This window comes from Atractosteus spatula, unplaced genomic scaffold (genome assembly GCF_055471065.1).
Source record: "Atractosteus spatula isolate fAtrSpa1 unplaced genomic scaffold, fAtrSpa1.hap1 Scaffold_7, whole genome shotgun sequence".
Lineage (NCBI taxonomy): Eukaryota > Metazoa > Chordata > Actinopteri > Semionotiformes > Lepisosteidae > Atractosteus > Atractosteus spatula.
Window position 1 is genome coordinate 147,501 of NW_028296901.1, and position 25,416 is coordinate 172,916.

At 55.9% G+C, this 25,416-nt stretch overlaps 4 non-coding genes and 1 pseudogene across 4 annotated transcripts; all 5 read left to right on the top strand.

Annotated features, from left to right (window-relative positions):
* Positions 1-5,946: 5,946 nt before the first annotated feature.
* Positions 5,947-6,131, top strand: LOC148805509 (U2 spliceosomal RNA). Its single transcript, XR_016090207.1, has one exon. It is a non-coding gene; the product is annotated as a U2 spliceosomal RNA (small nuclear RNA).
* Positions 6,132-6,930: 799 nt separating this feature from the next.
* Positions 6,931-7,036, top strand: LOC148805510 (U2 spliceosomal RNA; annotated as a pseudogene).
* A 2,437-nt stretch (positions 7,037-9,473) lies between these two features.
* Positions 9,474-9,656, top strand: LOC148805511 (U2 spliceosomal RNA). The gene has a single exon (XR_016090205.1). It is a non-coding gene; the product is annotated as a U2 spliceosomal RNA (small nuclear RNA).
* A 6,383-nt stretch (positions 9,657-16,039) lies between these two features.
* LOC148805512 (U2 spliceosomal RNA) lies at positions 16,040-16,233 on the top strand. Its single transcript, XR_016090226.1, has one exon. It is a non-coding gene; the product is annotated as a U2 spliceosomal RNA (small nuclear RNA).
* A 6,379-nt stretch (positions 16,234-22,612) lies between these two features.
* LOC148805513 (U2 spliceosomal RNA) lies at positions 22,613-22,806 on the top strand. Its single transcript, XR_016090227.1, has one exon. It is a non-coding gene; the product is annotated as a U2 spliceosomal RNA (small nuclear RNA).
* Positions 22,807-25,416: the final 2,610 nt, after the last annotated feature.

Genomic DNA, 25,416 nt, shown 5'->3' on the forward strand with positions numbered 1-25,416 from the left:
GTGTGTGTGTGTGTGTGTGTGTGTGTGTGTGTGTGTGTGTGTGTGTGTGTGTGTGTGTCCCCGTCCTTGCAGGCGGGCCCCTTTCGACAGCCGGCCGTTTTCCCTCCAAAAAACTTAGTATATACACCTTTTCTTTCTTTTTTTCGGCAGGCAGGCAGGTGTGTGTGTGTCCCCGTCCCTCCCGAGAGAGCGCTGCCCCTTGCCTCTGCCCGCAGGTGCCGACGGTCCGCTTTCGCTTGCAGCTCACTCGGCACGGCTGCTGCTGGTGGGAGGGGCCTAAGCTAAGGAGGCCGGCCGGCTGGCGCCCCCCGCGGCTGCGGTCGTTGTCGGGCCGTTGACAGGAGATCAAAGAGCAGGGCCCCCGCCCGGGACTGGCGGGCAGGCAGGCGAGCAAGCAGGCAGGCAAGAGAGGGGGAGAGCGGAGTCCGGGCGGCCGGCAGCCGCGTGCGGACCGGGCTCCAGAGGCGTCGGCCTGCGCCGCTGCGCGCCAGCCGGACGCCCGCGCGCCCGCCCAAGGCCGGCGTCGGGCATCGCTTCTCGGCCTTTTGGCTGCGATCCTTAGTACGTGGCAGGCCCGCGGCTGAGGTAACACCAAAAGACCGGGGAGAGAAGACCGGAGAGGACACCGCCTGGAGGAGACTACGCTGCTGGATTTGCCGGATTTGGACTTTGGATTGGCCTGGACTGCGCTTCGGATTTTCGTTTCCTGGATTGGACGCTTGGACACCAGAAGACTTCGGTTTTGGTGAGAAGGCTGCTTCGGCAGCCGCAAAGGCTGCGGAACGATGGCTGCGGATCCCGGGGCGGCGAGGACGGCTGAGGAGGGTCCCAAGATCCGGAAGACCATCCGCTTCATCTGGAAGCCGGATGGAGAGATGCCGGGGAGGGACGTCTTCGAAGAGGAGATCCTTTTTGGGATCCTGGGTTTGGACGTGGCGGATATCAAGTGCTTGCAGGGGAATCGGGCGCAGCGCTATATGGATCTCTCGTTCGTGGAGGAGAAAGGACATCGTGGCGCTTCCGAGAAGATCATGAAGGCTAAGGAAAGTGGCAGGCTGGAGAATTACGTGTGTCTGGGGCTCCAGAGCAACAATGAAAGGTCAGTGATTCTGCACATGTTTGACCCCTTTGTTCCCGATAGTGACGTCACGACCTTCCTCCGTCGTTACGTCGACGTGTTGGACCCCCCTCGTATCATCATGGACCCCTACAAGGTCTGGACCGGGAAGAGGCAGTATCACGTTGAGCTGAGGCCAGACGACAGAAGTAAGGATGGTTTCGCCCACCCGCCTGCCACTTTCGCCATTGGTCCAGGTAGGGGGTACTTGTTCTACGGGAACCAGCCGCCGTTCTGTCGGAAGTGTCGGGAGTCCGGGCACCGGGAGGCCGAGTGTAACGCGGCGGAGTGTGGGAAGTGCCACCGGCGGGGTCATCAGGCCCGGAACTGCCCCGTTAAAGAGTGTTCCTTGTGTGGCAACACTGGCCATTTGTATCGCAACTGCCTCCTTAGGAACGCCGAGTATGCCAGAGCTGTCCATGACGGATCCGGCCTGGCGGTGGGAGAAACGGAGTCGGACGGCAGTGAGGCTGGGGACACCGAGGACGAACATCAGGATGGTGGTGGAGCGGTCCCTGGGGGAGCCGGGAAGGATGCCGGATGGACGGTGGTGGTGCGGCCGAGACGGAAGGGGAAGGGGAAGGGGAAGGGGAGGCAGCATGAGGAGGACGGCGACGACCCGCAGGAGGGACCATCTCGGGCCGAAGACGGGGTGGTCGGGAGCTGGGCGGATGTGGTGAAGGCCCCCCCCGCCCGAGCAGACGCAGGACCAACCGCAGCGCGGGGGGCAGGTGAGGAGGAGGAGGAGATGCACCACATGCCCGTGTTGAGGAAGAAGCCTAGGAAGCGGTCGCAGGCTGGCAAGGGACAGATGGAGACGGGCGACAAGAAGAAGAAGACATCCAGGGAGTACTACGGGGAGGCGGAGCTCGTCCCGGAGACGGTAGCAGCTTTGGTGACGGCGCCAGAGCAGGAGGTGATGGCAGACCGGGAGGCGATGGCAGACCAGGAGGAGATGGAGGAGGGGGCAGCGCCAGCGTCAACGCAGGACGGCCAGGAGCTGGGGGACACCGCAGGCTCCCTCCCCCCTGGGCAGGGAGACAGAGTCATGGCACGGGGCCCCTTCTCTGTGGCGCAGTGCCTTTCAGGTGAGGGGAGCCCTGTGGTGACGTGCCAGGTCGACACCCCGGACCGCGAGTACTCGCGCCGGCCTGACCCTGCCCCGGGCTCCAGCCCCAACCCCTCTCCCGACCCCCCTCCCCCCGACCCCGACCCCGACCCCCACCCTGACCGGGGCCCCGACCCCGGCCTCGGTCCCAGCCCCGGATTTGTTCTTGATCCCGGGCCCGACCCCGTCTTTGACATGGAGGTGGGCGTGAGCCCAGTCCCTTCGGTCACCTACATCGAGGGGACAGACACCGACAGTTCGGTCAGTGCAGCAGGGGCAGAGCATCCACCCAGCTCTAGCTCCAGCGACGGTATGGAGAGTGACAGCCCCCCGGAGCAGCCATGACCTTCACAGTGGCCACGGCTAATGTGAGGGGTCTGCGGAACCGGGAGAAACGAGCTGGAGTTTTCCGATATTTGTCCCAAAGGCTTTTGGATATTTGCTTTTTGCAGGAGACCCATCTGAAAGACCACGACGATGTGCTCGCTTACCAGAAGGAGTGGACAAAGGGGCCCTCGTGGTGGAGCGTTGGGGGGGTGAACTCCTCTGGCGTGGGCATCCTGTGTGGTTCCCCAGGGTTTGCGGCACAGGTGGTCAGCTCTGTGGTCCCCGGGCGCCTGCTGGTGGTCGACGGGACCCGGCACGGGGTGCGGACCCGGCTGATCGGTGTGTATGTCCCGGCGGACCGGCGGCAGCAGGGCTCCTTCCTGAAAGATCTGGAGCCCCTGCTGTACACAAACAGAGAGCTGATCATCGGCGGGGATTTTAACATCGACCTGGGGGACTCACAAGGTGAGGGTGCCCATGGGTTGCGGTCTCTGATTGCAGATTTTGGCCTGCGGGACGGATTTCAGAATGTCGCACATCACACCTGGGACAACGGAAGGGGGACCTTCAGGCGGCTGGATTATGTCTTCACTTCGGCGAACTGGACGACCCTAAGCAGGCAAGCGACCCCTACTTGGTTTTCCGACCATCACATGCTGACGGTTTCCTTTGGTGTTGAGGACCCTCGTTTCCAGGCCGGATACTGGAAGCTGAACAGGCAAGTCCTGCAGGAGGCGAGATACCAGAGGAAGATCGCTACAGTGCTGAGGGCATGTGCGGAGAGGAGGGACGCCTTCAGTTCGGCGGTGCACTGGTGGGAGTCCTGCAAGCGCACCATCGCGGTGGTGACGAAGAAGTACTGCAGGATCCGCCGCAGTTTGGAGGCCCGCCAGTGCACCAAGCTCCAGGAGGAGCTCGAGGCACTGTATGCGCAGCTGAACCAAGGGGGCGCTTACGAGGGGGAGAAGATCGCCCACATCAAGAGCCTGCTTAGGGGTAAGTGGCTGCAGTGGGCTAAGGACTTTCTTTTCAGGCTCCGTGGAGTCTGGAGGGAGAATGACGAAAGCTGCTCGTCCCAGTTCTTCGGCGCCGTGAGGAGGCAACAAGAGCGAGGCTTCTTTGACGGCGTTCGGAGGACGGACGGGTCTGTAGCCACTTCCATACCCGGGATGTTGGAGTGTGCCACAGAATATTACAGCACCCTGTTTGATGAGAAGGAGACCGACACCGGTATCAGGAGCAGGCTCCTGGACGGAGTGGAGCCGGCGGTAGACGACCCCGCTGCTCTGGGCGGGGCAGTGTCAGGGGCAGAGATCCGATCTGCCCTGATGGGGATGAAGAAGGGCACTGTCCCTGGCATAGACGGTCTACCGACCGAGTTTTACCTCACCTTTTTTGACCAGCTGGAGCCGCTCTTGGTGCAGGTATTCAACGAGGTGCTGGACCGTGATGGGCTCGGTGCCACCATGAAGATCGGTGTCATCTCCCTCGTCCATAAGGGAGGTGACAAGGCAGACCTGGGGAATTGGCGGCCAATCCAGCTCCTGTGCACTGACTATAAGATCTTGGCCAGGGTGCTGGGCGGCCGCCTGAGAACAGTGATGCCGGCCTTGGTGCAGGCTGACCAGACGTGTGGTGTGGCAGGCCGCAAGATCAGCTGGACCCTGCAGCTGATCCGCGACGTCGTCGCGTGGGTGGAAGATAGAGGCCTGCCGCTCCTGCTGGTGAGCCTCGACCAGACCAAGGCCTTTGACCGGGTCCATCACGAGATTCTGTGGGCACTCCTGAAGAGGAAGGGTCTGCCGGACGGGTTTGTCAGGTGGGTCCGGACCTTGTACAACGGGGTGGCATCCCGGGTATGCGTCAACGGAGCGTTGGGCGGGCATATTCCAGTGCGGTGTGGTGTGCGACAGGGCTGTCCTCTCTCGCCCCTGCTGTATGTGCTTTTCCTAGAGATCCTCCTGGACCAGCTCAGGAGGGATCCGGGAGTGGATGGGATCCTGGTGCCAGGTGGAGGAGGGCAGATGGCGAAGATCGCGGCATATGCAGACGACGTCACGCTCTTCCTGGGCTCTGAAGGCGGCCTGGGGAGGGCGCTCAGCATTGTCGAGGATTTCTCAAGAGGTACCGGCGCCCGACTGAACAGGGCCAAGAGCTTAGTGAAGGTCTTCGGGACCTGGCCGAGCGAGCCGCGGGACTTTGGCGGTCTGTCACGGACGACTGGGCCGCTGAAGATCCTGGGGGTGAGCTTTCACTCCACAGATCCTGGAGGTGTCAACTGGGAGGCCGGGTTCCGGAAAGTCAACCGGAAGCTAGGCCTGTGGCAGCAACGATCGCTAACCTGGATCGGGAAGGCGCTGGTACTGAAGGCGGAAGTCCTGCCTCTGCTTCTCCACCTGGCGGTAGTGTACCCCCTGCCGGTCCGGAAGCGGAGAGATCTGGTGAGGAGCATCTTCAACTTCGTCTGGGGTCACACCTACGAACGGGTGAAGAGGTGTGATATGTACAGACCCCTGGCCGATGGGGGTCGGGGGATCTTGGACTTCCCGGCGAAGTTGGACTGCGCCTTCATAGCGAGCCTGTGCACGGTCCTGCACGACAACCCGGCCCACCTGTGCAGCCGGTTTGTCAGTCTCTGGCTGGCGGCGAGCATGCGGCACCTGACGGTCTGGACCAACACGACCCCCAAAGCAGAGCGGCTCCCGCTGCACTACCGCCACGCAGTGCGGTGGCTGCGGGCACACCCGGGGATCAAGGAAGGGACGAACTGTTTGAATCACAGGACCATGTACAGGATGGTGAAGGCGGAAGAACGGCCGGCGATCCCGGGTGTGTCCCGGATCATCTGGCAGCGGGTCCAGCCGGAGGGGCTGGATAACAAGCTGAAGGACCTGAACTGGCTCTGCGTGTGGGGTCGGCTGACGGTCAGGGCCGTCATGCATGCGCACGGGCTCTCCAGACAGAGCCTGTGCCCGCGACACGGCTGCGCGGGCGAAGAGACGGTGGGTCACGTCTTCTGGGAGTGTGCCTTCGCCCAGAGGGTGTGGAGATCGTGCGGGACCCTCTTTGCACAGGTAAGCCCCGATTCCCCCATCACGCAAGCGTCCGTCCTGAAAGGGATCGCCGGCATCCGGGGCCGGAACCGGAAGTTCCTGCTGTGGCTACTGGTCAGCCTGGTCAAGGCCTTCATCTGGGATGCCCGGACAGACCTGGTGAAGCACGGCGTGGAGAAGCCTGCTTTTGGGATCCTGCGGAGGGTGAAGGAGGAGGTGGCCAGGAGGGTCCAGTGGGACATTCACAGATGGGGGTTTGCTGCAGCAAAAGAGCGCTGGAAGGATTTGTGCACGGGACATTAGGGGGGTGTTGGTGTGGGACTGTTTTATGATTTGTTAACGTACTTTTTTCTAATAAAAATATATAAAAAAATCTGTTCTTATCAGTTTAATATCTGATACGTCCCCCATCGGGGGACCACATATTAAACGGATTTTTGGAACAGGGAGCTGGATCAGGAGCTTGCTCCGTCCTCTCCACGCATCGGCCCGGTATTGCAGCGCCTCCGGGAACGGTGCACTACCTTCTCTCAGCGGTGAAAAGACAGACGTAGCTAGCAAGCAAGCGAGGTGGACCGGAGCTCCTTCCTCTCCGGTCTCGTCTCTCGTCCATCTGTGTGTCTCTGTGTCTCTCTCTCTCCCCCTCCCCGTTCCCGTGCTCCCTCCGTGCACTTTCCCGCGCCTCGACTCTCTCGGCAAGCAGGCCGGCCCCCTTTTCGGCTCCCGTGCGTTTTCCCTCCAAAAAACTTAGTTTTTTCCTCCTTTTTCCAGGGAGGCAGGCGTGGCTTGTGTGTGTGTGTGTGTGTGTGTGTGTGTGTGTGTGTGTGTGTGTGTGTGTGTGTGTGTGTGTGTGTCCCCGTCCTTGCAGGCGGGCCCCTTTCGACAGCCGGCCGTTTTCCCTCCAAAAAACTTAGTATATACACCTTTTCTTTCTTTTTTTCGGCAGGCAGGCAGGTGTGTGTGTGTCCCCGTCCCTCCCGAGAGAGCGCTGCCCCTTGCCTCTGCCCGCAGGTGCCGACGGTCCGCTTTCGCTTGCAGCTCACTCGGCACGGCTGCTGCTGGTGGGAGGGGCCTAAGCTAAGGAGGCCGGCCGGCTGGCGCCCCCCGCGGCTGCGGTCGTTGTCGGGCCGTTGACAGGAGATCAAAGAGCAGGGCCCCCGCCCGGGACTGGCGGGCAGGCAGGCGAGCAAGCAGGCAGGCAAGAGAGGGGGAGAGCGGAGTCCGGGCGGCCGGCAGCCGCGTGCGGACCGGGCTCCAGAGGCGTCGGCCTGCGCCGCTGCGCGCCAGCCGGACGCCCGCGCGCCCGCCCAAGGCCGGCGTCGGGCATCGCTTCTCGGCCTTTTGGCTAAGATCAAGTGTAGTATCTGTTCTTATCAGTTTAATATCTGATACGTCCCCCATCGGGGGACCACATATTAAACGGGATCGCTTCTCGGCCTTTTGGCTAAGATCAAGGTTTAAGCCGGCAAGCCCGCAATTCCGAGGTCTTAGTCCAGGGGGTCGGGAAGGCGACGGGAGGAGCGGACTGTTTGCTGCCGGGGAGTTGGCGAGGAGCTGGCGAGGAGTTTTCTTTGCGGAGGACCTGGGCCGGAGGACTGCTGAGCAAGGAGAGCGGTGGAGGCGGAGGGCGTGGAGGTTACTTGGTTGGCGGATCTCCTTTTGCGACGGCGATGGCGGGCGAGCAGAGGGGCGGAATGGCGGCGGAGGACCTTCGGTCTCGAGAGGGACGGATGCGAGATTCTGTGCGCTTCGTGCTGAGGAGGATGGATGTCGGAAGAGAGTTTTTGGATCGGGCTGTTTTTGAGCGCCGGATTTTGGTGGAGTTTTTTTCCTTGAAAGTTGAAGAGGTGTTTTGTTTTCAGGACTTTGTGGGCAAAGGGACACTGGACGTGACACTGGCATCGGAGGCTATTTGCCGGAGAGTGTGGGAAAAGGTCTTGGCAAGTAAAGATAGTGCGCCTTTGGATGTGTTTTTTTGTGGAACCTTTGTTTGAACGGGAACTGAGACCATTGCAAGTACATTTGTTCAACCCCTTTGTGCCAGACGAAGAGGTTGTCTTCTTTTTGAGACGTTTTGTTGATGTTCAGGGCACGGGGCAAAGAGTTTTGGACCCGGGCAGGTATTGGAATGGCAGGCGGAGGTACCTGGTGCGCTTTCGGACCAGTGCGGCCTTGGGAGGGGCTGTGGTGCACCCCCCTGCAACCTTTGCGATAGGGGCTAATAATGGGTATTTGTTTTACCCTGGCCAGCCAGGAGGTTGTCACAGATGTGGCAAGGAGGGGCATGTTGCTGTAAATTGTCCGAGTATGGTTTGTCGTCGGTGTGGGGAAGAGGGGCACGTGGTGGCAAGCTGTACGGCAGAGCCTGCGTGTAACTTGTGTGGGGAACGGGGGCACATGTATAGCAAGTGCCCTGGGAGGGTTAGGACATATGCACAGGCTGTGTCCACAAAGCCAGTGGCTTTCGAGGAACAGTCGGGACGGGTGGAGCGGAGGGCAGTGAGTGTAGCAGAGCCTTTGGGTGGGAGGGGTTCACGGGTTTCTAGGGAACGGGTCTTGGATGAGGTGAAGGTGATAGACCGGGCCGGTGATTCGGGGAGTGAGGGAATGGACGTCGTACCAGAGACAGTTGGAACACTGGGGGGGGAGTCGGGTGAGGGGGGTTTATCGCGGACTTTGGCGATGGTCGTGGGTTTGGCTGAAGCATCAGGGGGGGTGATTAAGGAGGGTGAGGGGAAGCAGAAACAGCTGGTGGTGGGGGAGGAGGGGAGAGAGAGGATGGATTGGGGAGAGGTGGTGTCTGATGAGGAAAAGAGGGGGGCACGGGACGTCCTTGCGAAGCGGAAGCAGAAGAGTAAGAGGAAATTAGTGGCAGTAGCTGAACAGTGCAAGGCTAAAGGAGGTAGGACAGTTGGGGGGGACCCCAACCCCTTTGGGGTGTTGGACCCCGGGTCCTTGGAGGGGGGAAGTGAGGTGGGGGGGGCTGGTAGTGATGGGATGAGTCAGGGAGGGAGTGTCGGTGAGAGTATTGGAGGGGAGACAGGGGAGATAGTGGAGAGCGGTAGTCTCTCCTCTGTGGGAGTAGTGCTGGGAAGTGGGGTAGAAGTTTCTGGGGTTAGTGATTCGGGAGTGGTGCAAGGAACTAAGCATAAGGAGGCGCTACGGAGTACTGGGGAGGGGTCGGGGATTAGCAAAGAGGTTTCGGTTTTGGGGGAATGGGGAGAGCGTAGGCGGGGTCGGGTTCAGGTTTCAGGGGATGGCAGATGGGAGTATGCTTTAGGTGACTGGCCGGCTGTTAAGAATTTCTCACTCGTTTGTGAGGTGGGTTTTCAGTGTAGTGTCCAGGATGAAGGGTGGATAAGGTTGACTGATTATCTTGAGCGGCGTCATCCGACGATGAGATTTGAGTATATGGTATCGGGGGTTGCGATGGTTGCTGTGCGACTGTTAAGTTTGACTAAGGAGGAATGTGAGGCAGCGACACGGGAATTGTCGGAGGGGTTGGTTAGGAAGTGATGGGGTGAGGATGGATTGAGGAAGGGGCGGGGTTATGGTAATGTTGGGTGGAGGGCTCTAAGTTGGGGGGTTATGCCTACGGGTTATGGGATTTTTAAAGTCTTTCCCTTGTTTTTGTTACGTATTTTCCTTGGTTGAATTACAATGTTTCGTTTTGTGCAATATGGGGATCCGATGTAAGTTTTTTTTTTTTGGTTGCGAGGGGTTTTTGGCACCCTGACTTGGTTAGTTGTGGTTGTTAGTGTGGTTGTCTTTACGGTGTGTTTGGTTTTGTTAAGGTCCTTTTTAGGGATGTTAAATTCTGTGGTTGTTCATGGAATTGTATGGTTGTAATATTGATGTTTGTTTATATATGACCTGTTTTTCAATAAAAATAAAAAAATCTGTTCTTATCAGTTTAATATCTGATACGTCCCCCATCGGGGGACCACATATTAAACGGATTTTTGGAACAGGGAGCTGGATCAGGAGCTTGCTCCGTCCTCTCCACGCATCGGCCCGGTATTGCAGCGCCTCCGGGAACGGTGCACTACCTTCTCTCAGCGGTGAAAAGACAGACGTAGCTAGCAAGCAAGCGAGGTGGACCGGAGCTCCTTCCTCTCCGGTCTCGTCTCTCGTCCATCTGTGTGTCTCTGTGTCTCTCTCTCTCCCCCTCCCCGTTCCCGTGCTCCCTCCGTGCACTTTCCCGCGCCTCGACTCTCTCGGCAAGCAGGCCGGCCCCCTTTTCGGCTCCCGTGCGTTTTCCCTCCAAAAAACTTAGTTTTTTCCTCCTTTTTCCAGGGAGGCAGGCGTGGCTGTGTGTGTGTGTGTGTGTGTGTGTGTGTGTGTGTGTGTGTGTGTGTGTGTGTGTGTGTGTGTGTGTCCCCGTCCTTGCAGGCGGGCCCCTTTCGACAGCCGGCCGTTTTCCCTCCAAAAAACTTAGTATATACACCTTTTCTTTCTTTTTTTCGGCAGGCAGGCAGGTGTGTGTGTGTCCCCGTCCCTCCCGAGAGAGCGCTGCCCCTTGCCTCTGCCCGCAGGTGCCGACGGTCCGCTTTCGCTTGCAGCTCACTCGGCACGGCTGCTGCTGGTGGGAGGGGCCTAAGCTAAGGAGGCCGGCCGGCTGGCGCCCCCCGCGGCTGCGGTCGTTGTCGGGCCGTTGACAGGAGATCAAAGAGCAGGGCCCCCGCCCGGGACTGGCGGGCAGGCAGGCGAGCAAGCAGGCAGGCAAGAGAGGGGGAGAGCGGAGTCCGGGCGGCCGGCAGCCGCGTGCGGACCGGGCTCCAGAGGCGTCGGCCTGCGCCGCTGCGCGCCAGCCGGACGCCCGCGCGCCCGCCCAAGGCCGGCGTCGGGCATCGCTTCTCGGCCTTTTGGCCAAGTTCCGACGATACGTGGCATGACCGCGGTCCGAGGACTTGTCAAAGGTGAAGACGACGAAGGCGAGGAGGAGAAGGAGAAGACGACGAACGGCGGAACCAGACCAGACCAGACGGGCGGATCCTTACCACCAGAAGACCGGAGCAGACGTCCACCAAAGGTCACCACGGGTAGTCGCCCTGGGTTGAGCCCAGGGGGCGAAGTGGGGCCTCCAAGATGACGGCGGTCGGCGGTGGTGAGCGGGCCCGCGGTCCGGCGGCTGTGCACCCTCTGTCCCGTGAGGGGCTGATGCGGTGCACAGTGCGCTTTGTGGTGAAGGATGCGGAGAGGAAGAAGGACTGGATGAACCGTGAGCGGTTTGAACGAGTGGTCCTGATGAAGGCTTTGGGGATCGAGTTGAAGGACATCGATTGTTTGCAAGACTTCCCGGTTCGAGGGATTTACGACCTGTCTCTCGCGAGCGACGAACTTTGTGAGAAGGCTTGGGAGAGAGTGTGCGAGGGAAAGGAGGTGGCTCCACTTAATGAGTTCCTGATAGAGCCGTTGTTCGCCAGGGAACTCAGGACTTTGACGATTCATTTGTTTAACCACCGGGTACCAGAAAGGGACATAATTACCTTTTTATCCAGGTTCGTGGATGTCCAGGGAGAAGGCCAGAAAGATTTAGACGTCCTCAGAGTGTGGACTGGTAAGAGGCGCTATACGGTGAGGCTGAGACCTAAGCCGTCTGAGGGCGAGGGTGTGGTTCACCCCCCGGCTTATTTTTCAATAGGGCCTAATAGGGGTTACCTCTTTTACCCGGGCCAACCTGTGACATGTAAGAAATGTTTTCAGAGAGGACATGTGGCTATGAACTGTCCCGGTGGTGTGTGTCGAAAGTGTAAGGCCACAACTCATGACACAAAGGATTGCACCAAGGTTTTGACATGTGACCTATGTGGGGCAGAAGGCCATGTTTACAGGGTCTGTCCGAGGAAGAGCCGGAGTTTTGCAGATGTGGTGCGGACCTCGGCGGAGGGCTCGAGGGGAGACGAGACCAGACCACCGCAGAAGGCTGCGACCACCCAGAGGCCTTGTGCAGACGTAAGAGAGGACAGAGGCGATAGACCAGAGGAGCCAGCAACGGCGACCGAGGTACCTGAAGAGGCGCGTCCGGGGACCTCATCATGGGCCGAACAGGTGGAGGAGGCAGAATCGGGGTCGCCGGAGTGGTCCATCCAGCCGAGCAGGGCCACAAAGAGGAAGTCGGCGGCTGAAAAGAGAAGACTGAGGTCTGACGTGTGCTTGTTTGAGACGGTGACCAATCGTTTCCAGGTCCTAGATTCCGAGGAGGACTCGGAAACCAGCGACGTCGAGGTCCAGAAGGTAGAAGATGGAGAGAGTGGACAGAGAAGGCCGAGACGTAAAAAGGCGATTGCTGTAAAGAGGGCGAGGGGGGAGGGTAAGAAAGGGGGTAGGAAGGAGGAAGGGGTGGAGGAGGGTGTAGAGGGGGAAGGGGAAGGGGAAGGGGGCAGGGAAGGGGGGGGTGGGGAGGAAGGGGAACAGAGGGAGGGGGGTGAAGAGCTGGGTAAGGAGGCTGACCCCTTGGAAGCCTCAGCCGCGGTTAGTACGCTCGATGACCCCATACCCCCGGGCCAAGGGGACATAGTGGTGGAACAGGAAGTTTCTGTTTCGGAGACCTCAGAACAGTCCGGGAAAGACGGCGGTACCCACCTTCTGACCTCCGATGATCCTGGGGTAAGTCCATCATCCCTGGGGGAGGGGTCCCCGCAGGTTCCAAGTGGGATGGAGAATGTCCTTAGCCCTATCGGAATACAAAGTGACTTTAGTTTGGGAGACGGGTTACAGCTGCGGACTCCTTTTGACCCAACATGAGTCGCACAGTATGTACGGTTAACGCCAGAGGGCTTAAAAATCATGTTAAGCGGATTGGCGTCTTTAAATATTTAGAAGCGCGCCAATTCGGCTTTTGTTTCCTGCAGGAGGTACATTTAGGCACGAGAGGTGATATTGCCACCTTTAAGAGAGATTGGGTTAAAGGGGAGTCTTGGTGGAGCGTAGGGGGAGTGCACTCGTCTGGAATTGGGATCCTTTGTGGAACCCCGAATTTCACTGCTAACGATGTCAATATCATAGTCCCGGGAAGGCTTATGGTCGTAGATGGTGTATGGGACGGACTGCAGGTCCGTCTGATAGCTGTCTACGGGCCTGCCGAAAGGCGGCTCCAGGCGGCGTTTTTAAGAGATCTTGAGCCACATCTGTTTACTAATAGGGTGGTGGTGATGGGAGGGGATTTTAATATGGATGTGTGTGACGTGAGTGGTGCGAGTGTGGGTAGTTTTAAGGAATTAATATCACGGTTTCATTTAAAGGACGGTCATAAAGATCTTAGTCAGAGAGGGAGAATGCACACATGGAGTAACGGAAGGGGTGTTTTTAGAAGACTGGATTATATCTTCACCACCCTGCGTGGGTTGACACAGGCGGCACAGGTTACCCCGGTTTGGTTTTCAGATCATCTGTTGCTGTCGGTTGATCTGATACCAGATGGTATGGACCCTAAATCAAATTACTGGAAGCTGAACACGAAAGTGTTATTGGAAGCCGATTATCAGAGCATGATAGTTGCGCTTTTGGAACGCTTCCAGTTACAGAGGGGGAGGTACCCGACAGCGGTTCTTTGGTGGGAGGCCTGTAAAAGGGCTATCTCCAAAGCTTCTATTTCCTACTGTTGCCAAAAGAAAGTAGCAGAGAGAAGAGAGCTTGAGAGATTGCAGCAGGAACTTGAAGATCTGTATGTGGCTTCCAACCAGGGCGGTGCTTTTGATATGGCAAAAGTTTCAGAGCTCAAGCTCAGGCTGAAAGAACTTTGGTTAGAGCGAGCGAAGGATTTTTTGTTTAGGCTTAAGGGCACCCTGATGGAGGGCGAGGAGAAGTGCTCAGCTCAGTTCTTCGGCTCGGTCCGAGCCAGACAGAAGAAGACTCTCTTTGAGGGTCTGAGGAGAGAAGATGGGTCCATTGTCAGAGATATAGAAGGCATGGTGAGGTGTGCAACTAATTTTTACAGGTTTTTATTTTCAGAGAAACCAGTGGATGCGAGCTTGTGGGATGAGTGGTTGGTGGGTTTCGACAGGAAGACGGTTGGTGTGGAAGGTGTGTGTGGGGATCTAACACTGACGGAGATAGGAGAAGCCATTGGTGGCCTGCGAAAAGGTACTACCCCTGGGATTGACGGGCTTCCTACAGATTTTTATGTCACCTTCCGGGACAGGTTACTACCGGTGCTGTTGGAGGTCTATAATGAAGTCCTGAAGGAGGGTGAGTTAGGAAGAACGATGAGGACTGGTATCATGTCGCTGGTTTATAAGAAAGGGGATAAAGAAGATCTGGAGAACTGGAGGCCGATCCAATTACTCTGCACCGATTATAAGATCTTGGCCAGAGTATTGGGGAGACGGCTGAGGAAGGTGATGCCGGATCTGGTGAGTAGGGATCAAACCTGCAGTGTGGAGGGCAGAAACGTAAAGTGGAACCTGCAGTTGATCAGAGACGTGATAGAATGGGTGGAAGACAGGAACCTTGAGATGATGCTTGTGAACCTTGATCAGAACAAGGCTTTCGATCGGGTACATCACACTTTCCTTTGGGAGGTGATGAAAAGAGTGGGGTTGGACGAAGGCTTCATTAGATGGATCAAGGTTTTGTATAACAATGTCATCTCAAGGGTATGCATTAATGGTAAGCTAGGCATGGGTATTCCAGTCAGGTGCGGGGTGAGGCAAGGATGCCCTCTGTCCCCCTTATTGTACGTGCTCTACATAGAACCCTTTCTACATCTGATTCGAGGTGATCCCCGGGTGGAAGGGGTGGTGGTCCCGGGGAGTGGGGGAGCACAGGCAAAAATAGCTGCCTATGCGGACGATATTTCGTTGTTTCTTACCACTGACAGCAGCCTTTCACAAGTACTACAGATAGTAGAGAGTCAGACCAGAGGGACAGGTGCTTTTTTGAACACGTCAAAATGTACTGTTAAATATTTTGGCAAGTGGAAAGAACGACAAGATGTGGCGGGTGGTCTTACCTTGGTGACGGGGCCGGTGAAGATTCTGGGAGTTCTCTACCATACGCAGGACTCGGCCAGGATCAATTGGGACCTGAGGATGGGGAAGGTTAAGCAAAAGATGGGCCTGTGGTTGAATAGGTCGCTGACATACACGGGGAAAGTGCTAGTTTTAAAGGTGGACGTACTGCCACTGCTGCTTCACTTGGCCTGCGTGTTCCCCCTGCCTGCTCGGCTCCGCCGAGACCTGGTGAGGGCGGTCTTCCACTTCGTTTGGAGTGGAACGCATGAGTATATAAGGAGGGCAGACATGTGCAGGCCAGTGGAGGGGGGTGGTAGGGCTGTTCCGGACTTCCCGTTGAAGTTAGACACTATTTTCATTGCAAATCTGTGTAAAACCCTATACGAAGACCCGGATCACCTCTGTGTTTGTTTTATTCGTTTGTGGTTCGCAGCTACGATGAAACACCTGGTAGTGTGGACGAACACAACGCCGAAGGCCCAAAAGCTGCCTTGGCATTATAGGCATGCTGTGGTGTGGCTCCAGAAACATCCGGAGTTCAGGAAGGGCTTGGGTTCAACGGATCATAGGCAAATGTATAGGGTTATTATGGAGAAGGGGGAACCTGCGGTCGTGGGGGTGTCGGAGGAGGAGTGGAGGCAGATCCAGCCGGTGGGTCTAGAACACAGACTCAAGGACCTCAACTGGCGGTTGCTCTGGAACAGGTTGCCCGTGAGGGACACGCTCCACAGGCATGGATTGTCCAGGCAGGACAAGTGCCCGCGTCCCGACTGTTCTGAGGTGGAGACCCTACTACATGTATTCTGGGGTTGTGTTTTCGCCCAAAGGGTGTGGGGTCACTGCGAGGAGCTCTTGCAGAAAGTCGCCCTTGATTTTGTTTTAACGAACCGGGTGGTGATTCGAGGAATAAAGGGAGCGAGGAAATGGAATACAGAATTTTTGTTATGGTTTATACTAAGTTTAGTTAAGTTTTATATATGGGCAGCTAGGAAGGAACTGGTGGAGCACGGCGGTAGTGTTACAGCCGTGTCGGTATTTTGTAAAGTCAAAAACGATGTCAGCAGACGTGTCCGGTGGGACATCCTGCGGTGGGGTTTTGCAGCGGCAAAAGAAAGGTGGAAGGGGTTAATTTCTTTGGGGTGTTGAATTGTTTTTCTGTGTATGGTTTTGTTTCTGTATTTCTTGGTTTTATAATAATAATGGGAATGTTGGGGATGGAGGAGGGATTAATTTTGCATACTGGGCGGGATTATGGTAATGCAAGGAATTTGTGTAAATATTTTCGGTGACTGTGTTTTGGAAGTTTTCTGTTTGAACTAATATGAATATCGTCTTATTTATACTTTTTGGCTTTCTGATTTTTGATTTTGACTGTGGAGTGTAATATCATATGGTGTGTTGCTATTGTTCCAAGGGGGGGCTGATTTGTTCTTTTTGTTTGAATGGTGGAAATGTTGTTGTTGTCTTACCTTGGTGTGTTGTAGTTTGTTATTTTTGTAATAAAAACATAAAAAAAAAAAATCTGTTCTTATCAGTTTAATATCTGATACGTCCCCCATCGGGGGACCACATATTAAACGGATTTTTGGAACAGGGAGCTGGATCAGGAGCTTGCTCCGTCCTCTCCACGCATCGGCCCGGTATTGCAGCGCCTCCGGGAACGGTGCACTACCTTCTCTCAGCGGTGAAAAGACAGACGTAGCTAGCAAGCAAGCGAGGTGGACCGGAGCTCCTTCCTCTCCGGTCTCGTCTCTCGTCCATCTGTGTGTCTCTGTGTCTCTCTCTCTCCCCCTCCCCGTTCCCGTGCTCCCTCCGTGCACTTTCCCGCGCCTCGACTCTCTCGGCAAGCAGGCCGGCCCCCTTTTCGGCTCCCGTGCGTTTTCCCTCCAAAAAACTTAGTTTTTTCCTCCTTTTTCCAGGGAGGCAGGCGTGGCTTGTGTGTGTGTGTGTGTGTGTGTGTGTGTGTGTGTGTGTGTGTGTGTGTGTGTGTGTGTGTCCCCGTCCTTGCAGGCGGGCCCCTTTCGACAGCCGGCCGTTTTCCCTCCAAAAAACTTAGTATATACACCTTTTCTTTCTTTTTTTCGGCAGGCAGGCAGGTGTGTGTGTGTCCCCGTCCCTCCCGAGAGAGCGCTGCCCCTTGCCTCTGCCCGCAGGTGCCGACGGTCCGCTTTCGCTTGCAGCTCACTCGGCACGGCTGCTGCTGGTGGGAGGGGCCTAAGCTAAGGAGGCCGGCCGGCTGGCGCCCCCCGCGGCTGCGGTCGTTGTCGGGCCGTTGACAGGAGATCAAAGAGCAGGGCCCCCGCCCGGGACTGGCGGGCAGGCAGGCGAGCAAGCAGGCAGGCAAGAGAGGGGGAGAGCGGAGTCCGGGCGGCCGGCAGCCGCGTGCGGACCGGGCTCCAGAGGCGTCGGCCTGCGCCGCTGCGCGCCAGCCGGACGCCCGCGCGCCCGCCCAAGGCCGGCGTCGGGCATCGCTTCTCGGCCTTTTGGCCAAGTTCCGACGATACGTGGCATGACCGCGGTCCGAGGACTTGTCAGAAGGTGAAGACGACGAAGGCGAGGAGGAGAAGGAGAAGACGACGAACGGCGGAACCAGACCAGACCAGACGGGCGGATCCTTACCACCAGAAGACCGGAGCAGACGTCCACCAAAGGTCACCACGGGTAGTCGCCCTGGGTTGAGCCCAGGGGGCGAAGTGGGGCCTCCAAGATGACGGCGGTCGGCGGTGGTGAGCGGGCCCGCGGTCCGGCGGCTGTGCACCCTCTGTCCCGTGAGGGGCTGATGCGGTGCACAGTGCGCTTTGTGGTGAAGGATGCGGAGAGGAAGAAGGACTGGATGAACCGTGAGCGGTTTGAACGAGTGGTCCTGATGAAGGCTTTGGGGATCGAGTTGAAGGACATCGATTGTTTGCAAGACTTCCCGGTTCGAGGGATTTACGACCTGTCTCTCGCGAGCGACGAACTTTGTGAGAAGGCTTGGGAGAGAGTGTGCGAGGGAAAGGAGGTGGCTCCACTTAATGAGTTCCTGATAGAGCCGTTGTTCGCCAGGGAACTCAGGACTTTGACAATTCATTTGTTTAACCACCGGGTACCAGAAAGGGACATAATTACCTTTTTATCCAGGTTCGTGGATGTCCAGGGAGAAGGCCAGAAAGATTTAGACGTCCTCAGAGTGTGGACTGGTAAGAGGCGCTATACGGTGAGGCTGAGACCTAAGCCGTCTGAGGGCGAGGGTGTGGTTCACCCCCCGGCTTATTTTTCAATAGGGCCTAATAGGGGTTACCTCTTTTACCCGGGCCAACCTGTGACATGTAAGAAATGTTTTCAGAGAGGACATGTGGCTATGAACTGTCCCGGTGGTGTGTGTCGAAAGTGTAAGGCCACAACTCATGACACAAAGGATTGCACCAAGGTTTTGACATGTGACCTATGTGGGGCAGAAGGCCATGTTTACAGGGTCTGTCCGAGGAAGAGCCGGAGTTTTGCAGATGTGGTGCGGACCTCGGCGGAGGGCTCGAGGGGAGACGAGACCAGACCACCGCAGAAGGCTGCGACCACCCAGAGGCCTTGTGCAGACGTAAGAGAGGACAGAGGCGATAGACCAGAGGAGCCAGCAACGGCGACCGAGGTACCTGAAGAGGCGCGTCCGGGGACCTCATCATGGGCCGAACAGGTGGAGGAGGCAGAATCGGGGTCGCCGGAGTGGTCCATCCAGCCGAGCAGGGCCACAAAGAGGAAGTCGGCGGCTGAAAAGAGAAGAATGAGGTCTGACGTGTGCTTGTTTGAGACGGTGACCAATCGTTTCCAGGTCCTAGATTCCGAGGAGGACTCGGAAACCAGCGACGTCGAGGTCCAGAAGGTAGAAGATGGAGAGAGTGGACAGAGAAGGCCGAGACGTAAAAAGGCGATTGCTGTAAAGAGGGCGAGGGGGGAGGGTAAGAAAGGGGGTAGGAAGGAGGAAGGGGTGGAGGAGGGTGTAGAGGGGGAAGGGGAAGGGGAAGGGGGCAGGGAAGGGGGGGGTGGGGAGGAAGGGGAACAGAGGGAGGGGGGTGAAGAGCTGGGTAAGGAGGCTGACCCCTTGGAAGCCTCAGCCGCGGTTAGTACGCTCGATGACCCCATACCCCCGGGCCAAGGGGACATAGTGGTGGAACAGGAAGTTTCTGTTTCGGAGACCTCAGAACAGTCCGGGAAAGACGGCGGTACCCACCTTCTGACCTCCGATGATCCTGGGGTAAGTCCATCATCCCTGGGGGAGGGGTCCCCGCAGGTTCCAAGTGGGATGGAGAATGTCCTTAGCCCTATCGGAATACAAAGTGACTTTAGTTTGGGAGACGGGTTACAGCTGCGGACTCCTTTTGATCCAACATGAGTCGCACAGTATGTACGGTTAACGCCAGAGGGCTTAAAAATCATGTTAAGCGGATTGGCGTCTTTAAATATTTAGAAGCGCGCCAATTCGGCTTTTGTTTCCTGCAGGAGGTACATTTAGGCACGAGAGGTGATATTGCCACCTTTAAGAGAGATTGGGTTAAAGGGGAGTCTTGGTGGAGCGTAGGGGGAGTGCACTCGTCTGGAATTGGGATCCTTTGTGGAACCCCGAATTTCACGGCTAACGATGTCAATATCATAGTCCCGGGAAGGCTTATGGTCGTAGATGGTGTATGGGACGGACTGCAGGTCCGTCTGATAGCTGTCTACGGGCCTGCCGAAAGGCGGCTCCAGGCGGCGTTTTTAAGAGATCTTGAGCCACATCTGTTTACTAATAGGGTGGTGGTGATGGGAGGGGATTTTAATATGGATGTGTGTGACGTGAGTGGTGCGAGTGTGGGTAGTTTTAAGGAATTAATATCACGGTTTTCTTTAAAGGACGGTCATAAAGATCTTAGTCAGAGAGGGAGAATGCACACATGGAGTAACGGAAGGGGTGTTTTTAGAAGACTGGATTATATCTTCACCACCCTGCGTGGGTTGACACAGGCGGCACAGGTTACCCCGGTTTGGTTTTCAGATCATCTGTTGCTGTCGGTTGATCTGATACCAGATGGTATGGACCCTAAATCCAATTACTGGAAGCTGAACACGAAAGTGTTATTGGAAGCCGATTATCAGAGCATGATAGTTGCGCTTTTGGAACGCTTCCAGTTACAGAGGGGGAGGTACCCGACAGCGGTTCTTTGGTGGGAGGCCTGTAAAAGGGCTATCTCCAAAGCTTCTATTTCCTACTGTTGCCAAAAGAAAGTAGCAGAGAGAAGAGAGCTTGAGAGATTGCAGCAGGAACTTGAAGATCTGTATGTGGCTTCCAACCAGGGCGGTGCTTTTGATATGGCAAAAGTTTCAGAGCTCAAGCTCAGGCTGAAAGAACTTTGGTTAGAGCGAGCGAAGGATTTTTTGTTTAGGCTTAAGGGCACCCTGATGGAGGGCGAGGAGAAGTGCTCAGCTCAGTTCTTCGGCTCGGTCCGAGCCAGACAGAAGAAGACTCTCTTTGAGGGTCTGAGGAGAGAAGATGGGTCCATTGTCAGAGATATAGAAGGCATGGTGAGGTGTGCAACTAATTTTTACAGGTTTTTATTTTCAGAGAAACCAGTGGATGCGAGCTTGTGGGATGAGTGGTTGGTGGGTTTCGACAGGAAGACGGTTGGTGTGGAAGGTGTGTGTGGGGATCTAACACTGACGGAGATAGGAGAAGCCATTGGTGGCCTGCGAAAAGGTACTACCCCTGGGATTGACGGGCTTCCTACAGATTTTTATGTCACCTTCCGGGACAGGTTACTACCGGTGCTGTTGGAGGTCTATAATGAAGTCCTGAAGGAGGGTGAGTTAGGACGAACGATGAGGACTGGTATCATGTCGCTGGTTTATAAGAAAGGGGATAAAGAAGATCTGGAGAACTGGAGGCCGATCCAATTACTCTGCACCGATTATAAGATCTTGGCCAGAGTATTGGGGAGACGGCTGAGGAAGGTGATGCCGGATCTGGTGAGTAGGGATCAAACCTGCAGTGTGGAGGGCAGAAACGTAAAGTGGAACCTGCAGTTGATCAGAGACGTGATAGAATGGGTGGAAGACAGGAACCTTGAGATGATGCTTGTGAACCTTGATCAGAACAAGGCTTTCGATCGGGTACATCACACTTTCCTTTGGGAGGTGATGAAAAGAGTGGGGTTGGACGAAGGCTTCATTAGATGGATCAAGGTTTTGTATAACAATGTCATCTCAAGGGTATGCATTAATGGTAAGCTAGGCATGGGTATTCCAGTCAGGTGCGGGGTGAGGCAAGGATGCCCTCTGTCCCCCTTATTGTACGTGCTCTACATAGAACCCTTTCTACATCTGATTCGAGGTGATCCCCGGGTGGAAGGGGTGGTGGTCCCGGGGAGTGGGGGAGCACAGGCAAAAATAGCTGCCTATGCGGACGATATTTCGTTGTTTCTTACCACTGACAGCAGCCTTTCACAAGTACTACAGATAGTAGAGAGTCAGACCAGAGGGACAGGTGCTTTTTTGAACACGTCAAAATGTACTGTTAAATATTTTGGCAAGTGGAAAGAACGACAAGATGTGGCGGGTGGTCTTACCTTGGTGACGGGGCCGGTGAAGATTCTGGGAGTTCTCTACCATACGCAGGACTCGGCCAGGATCAATTGGGACCTGAGGATGGGGAAGGTTAAGCAAAAGATGGGCCTGTGGTTGAATAGGTCGCTGACATACACGGGGAAAGTGCTAGTTTTAAAGGTGGACGTACTGCCACTGCTGCTTCACTTGGCCTGCGTGTTCCCCCTGCCTGCTCGGCTCCGCCGAGACCTGGTGAGGGCGGTCTTCCACTTCGTTTGGAGTGGAACGCATGAGTATATAAGGAGGGCAGACATGTGCAGGCCAGTGGAGGGGGGTGGTAGGGCTGTTCCGGACTTCCCGTTGAAGTTAGACACTATTTTCATTGCAAATCTGTGTAAAACCCTATACGAAGACCCGGATCACCTCTGTGTTTGTTTTATTCGTTTGTGGTTCGCAGCTACGATGAAACACCTGGTAGTGTGGACGAACACAACGCCGAAGGCCCAAAAGCTGCCTTGGCATTATAGGCATGCTGTGGTGTGGCTCCAGAAACATCCGGAGTTCAGGAAGGGCTTGGGTTCAACGGATCATAGGCAAATGTATAGGGTTATTATGGAGAAGGGGGAACCTGCGGTCGTGGGGGTGTCGGAGGAGGAGTGGAGGCAGATCCAGCCGGTGGGTCTAGAACACAGACTCAAGGACCTCAACTGGCGGTTGCTCTGGAACAGGTTGCCCGTGAGGGACACGCTCCACAGGCATGGATTGTCCAGGCAGGACAAGTGCCCGCGTCCCGACTGTTCTGAGGTGGAGACCCTACTACATGTATTCTGGGGTTGTGTTTTCGCCCAAAGGGTGTGGGGTCACTGCGAGGAGCTCTTGCAGAAAGTCGCCCTTGATTTTGTTTTAACGAACCGGGTGGTGATTCGAGGAATAAAGGGAGCGAGGAAATGGAATACAGAATTTTTGTTATGGTTTATACTAAGTTTAGTTAAGTTTTATATATGGGCAGCTAGGAAGGAACTGGTGGAGCACGGCGGTAGTGTTACAGCCGTGTCGGTATTTTGTAAAGTCAAAAACGATGTCAGCAGACGTGTCCGGTGGGACATCCTGCGGTGGGGTTTTGCAGCGGCAAAAGAAAGGTGGAAGGGGTTAATTTCTTTGGGGTGTTGAATTGTTTTTCTGTGTATGGTTTTGTTTCTGTATTTCTTGGTTTTATAATAATAATGGGAATGTTGGGGATGGAGGAGGGATTAATTTTGCATACTGGGCGGGATTATGGTAATGTAAGGAATTTGTGTAAATATTTTCGGTGACTGTGTTTTGGAGGTTTTCTGTTTGAACTAATATGAATATTGTCTTATTTATACTTTTTGGCTTTCTGATTTTTGATTTTGACTGTGGAGTGTAATATCATATGGGGTGTTGCTATTGTTCCAAGGGGGGGCTGATTTGTTCTTTTTGTTTGAATGGTGGAAATGTTGTTGTTGTCTTACCTTGGTGTGTTGTAGTTTGTTATTTTTGTAATAAAAACATAAAAAAAAAAAATCTGTTCTTATCAGTTTAATATCTGATACGTCCCCCATCGGGGGACCACATATTAAACGGATTTTTGGAACAGGGAGCTGGATCAGGAGCTTGCTCCGTCCTCTCCACGCATCGGCCCGGTATTGCAGCGCCTCCGGGAACGGTGCACTACCTTCTCTCAGCGGTGAAAAGACAGACGTAGCTAGCAAGCAAGCGAGGTGGACCGGAGCTCCTTCCTCTCCGGTCTCGTCTCTCGTCCATCTGTGTGTCTCTGTGTCTCTCTCTCTCCCCCTCCCCGTTCCCGTGCTCCCTCCGTGCACTTTCCCGCGCCTCGACTCTCTCGGCAAGCAGGCCGGCCCCCTTTTCGGCTCCCGTGCGTTTTCCCTCCAAAAAACTTAGTTTTTTCCTCCTTTTTCCAGGGAGGCAGGCGTGGCTTGTGTGTGTGTGTGTGTGTGTGTGTGTGTGTGTGTGTGTGTGTGTGTGTGTGTGTGTGTGTGTGTCCCCGTCCTTGCAGGCGGGCCCCTTTCGACAGCCGGCCGTTTTCCCTCCAAAAAACTTAGTATATACACCTTTTCTTTCTTTTTTTCGGCAGGCAGGCAGGTGTGTGTGTGTCCCCGTCCCTCCCGAGAGAGCGCTGCCCCTTGCCTCTGCCCGCAGGTGCCGACGGTCCGCTTTCGCTTGCAGCTCACTCGGCACGGCTGCTGCTGGTGGGAGGGGCCTAAGCTAAGGAGGCCGGCCGGCTGGCGCCCCCCGCGGCTGCGGTCGTTGTCGGGCCGTTGACAGGAGATCAAAGAGCAGGGCCCCCGCCCGGGACTGGCGGGCAGGCAGGCGAGCAAGCAGGCAGGCAAGAGAGGGGGAGAGCGGAGTCCGGGCGGCCGGCAGCCGCGTGCGGACCGGGCTCCAGAGGCGTCGGCCTGCGCCGCTGCGCGCCAGCCGGACGCCCGCGCGCCCGCCCAAGGCCGGCGTCGGGCATCGCTTCTCGGCCTTTTGGCTAAGATCAAGTGTGTGGCCTGTCCGCAGCTTGCATCTTGGCCAGAAGAAAGAGGAAGAGACGGATCGCTTTTTTTTTTCGAGGAGACTCGAAGCTTTTTTTGCGTGGCGGTTTTTTTTCCGGCCATTTTTTTGAGACGATGGAAGGAGGAGCCTTTTCGAGAGAAGGGAGAGTGCGGCATGCTGTTCGGTTTGTGCAGCGAGACGACGGGGAGAAGACGGATTTTGTTTCGAGGGACAAGTTCGAGGACGAGGTGATCGGCGCTGCCTTGCGCTTGGAGCCCGAGGACGTTTTCTGCCTGCAAGACTTCCCGGGTAAGCGATGTTTTGACCTTTCGCTCATCTCGGAGGATCTTGTCAGGAATGTTTGGGCAGTGGTGAACAGAAGGAGAGAGGAAAAGCCCTTTGTCGACTACTATGTGGAGCCTTTGTTTGCCAGGGAGCTAAGAACTTTGACAGTGACAATGTTTAACCCCTATGTGCCAGAAGAGGACATAGTTTGTTTCTTGAAGCGCTTCGTGGACATTCAGGGCATAGGGGTGAAGCTCATAGACAGGAAGAATTATTGGACAGGGCGGAGGCGTTACAGAGTGCGCTTCAGAGCAGATGGGTCGTCTCCGGACGGCCTTTTGCACCCGCCGGCGTCGTTTGAGATAGGCTCCAACAGGGGGTACTTATTTTATTATGGACAGCCCTCGGTCTGCAGGAGATGCAGAAAGGAGGGACACCACGTAGTGGATTGCAGGGAGCGAATTTGCAGACGATGTGAGGGGGTTGGCCACTTATCTTCCGAATGCAAGGAAGAAAGAAGATGTAATTTGTGCGGCGGTGCAGGGCATGTGTTTAAAGACTGTGCGTTGCGGAAGAGGACTTTTTCTGAAGTCGTTAGTGGTGCTGCAGGTGTGAGACCAGGTGCTGCGAATGAGGAGGAGAGACGAAGGAAGGTGGATGAAGTTTCGGAAGGTGCGGGCCGTGTCAGTGGTGAGGAGGCTGAAAATAGGGAGCCTGGTAAAGAGGGAAGCCGAAGGTTTTCAAAAGACGGAGGCTTCTTAATGGAAGGCCAGGAAGGAGAGGAGACCGGAGAAATGGTGGGAGAAGCAGAGGCAGGGGCGGAGTCAAATTTGCATATGCAAATCGAGCCAGCAGATGGAAATTTTTCGGAGACTGACGGCTTTTCAGAGGTTTCAGAGACGCCAGGACTAGACCTTTTGAAGGCGGCAGTGATAGAAGTCGGGCAGGAGGTGCACTGTGCCCCGGGCGTGAGTTGGGATGAGAGGATGGAGGAAGGGGGAGAAGAAGGGCCGTCAGTGTCGAAGAAATCCATAAAGAGGAAGGCGCAAGGGTCGGATGCTCTAGTGGCCAAGAAAGCTGATAGAGGTGCTGAGGATCTGACACTGAGTGAAACATCTGTCTCAGAGGCCCTGGTGGCAGCTTACACACCTGAGGAGGGTGAAGTCCGTGATGAGGGGCCTGTCCTGCCCCAATCCGGAGAATGCTCAGTGTCATCCGATGTTTCTTGCATACCTGGGACGGATGAGGGCGTCCAGGCTGAGCAGAAGCTGGGGAGCGAGGAAGGCCTTTGGCTGGACTCGGACCTCCCCAGGGACTTCATTGACCTCTGCAAATGGCATGAGAAGAACAGAGAGGTCAATTGGCCAGCCGGGTTTGAAGAGCAGGATCTGCAGAAGAAAGGAATTAAGTACAAGTGTGAGTGCGTTGGCAAAGAAGTGAGGCGCATTCAAGTATATGGAAGAAACCACTCAGAGATAATCGCGAAAAAATATCTTTTCTCTG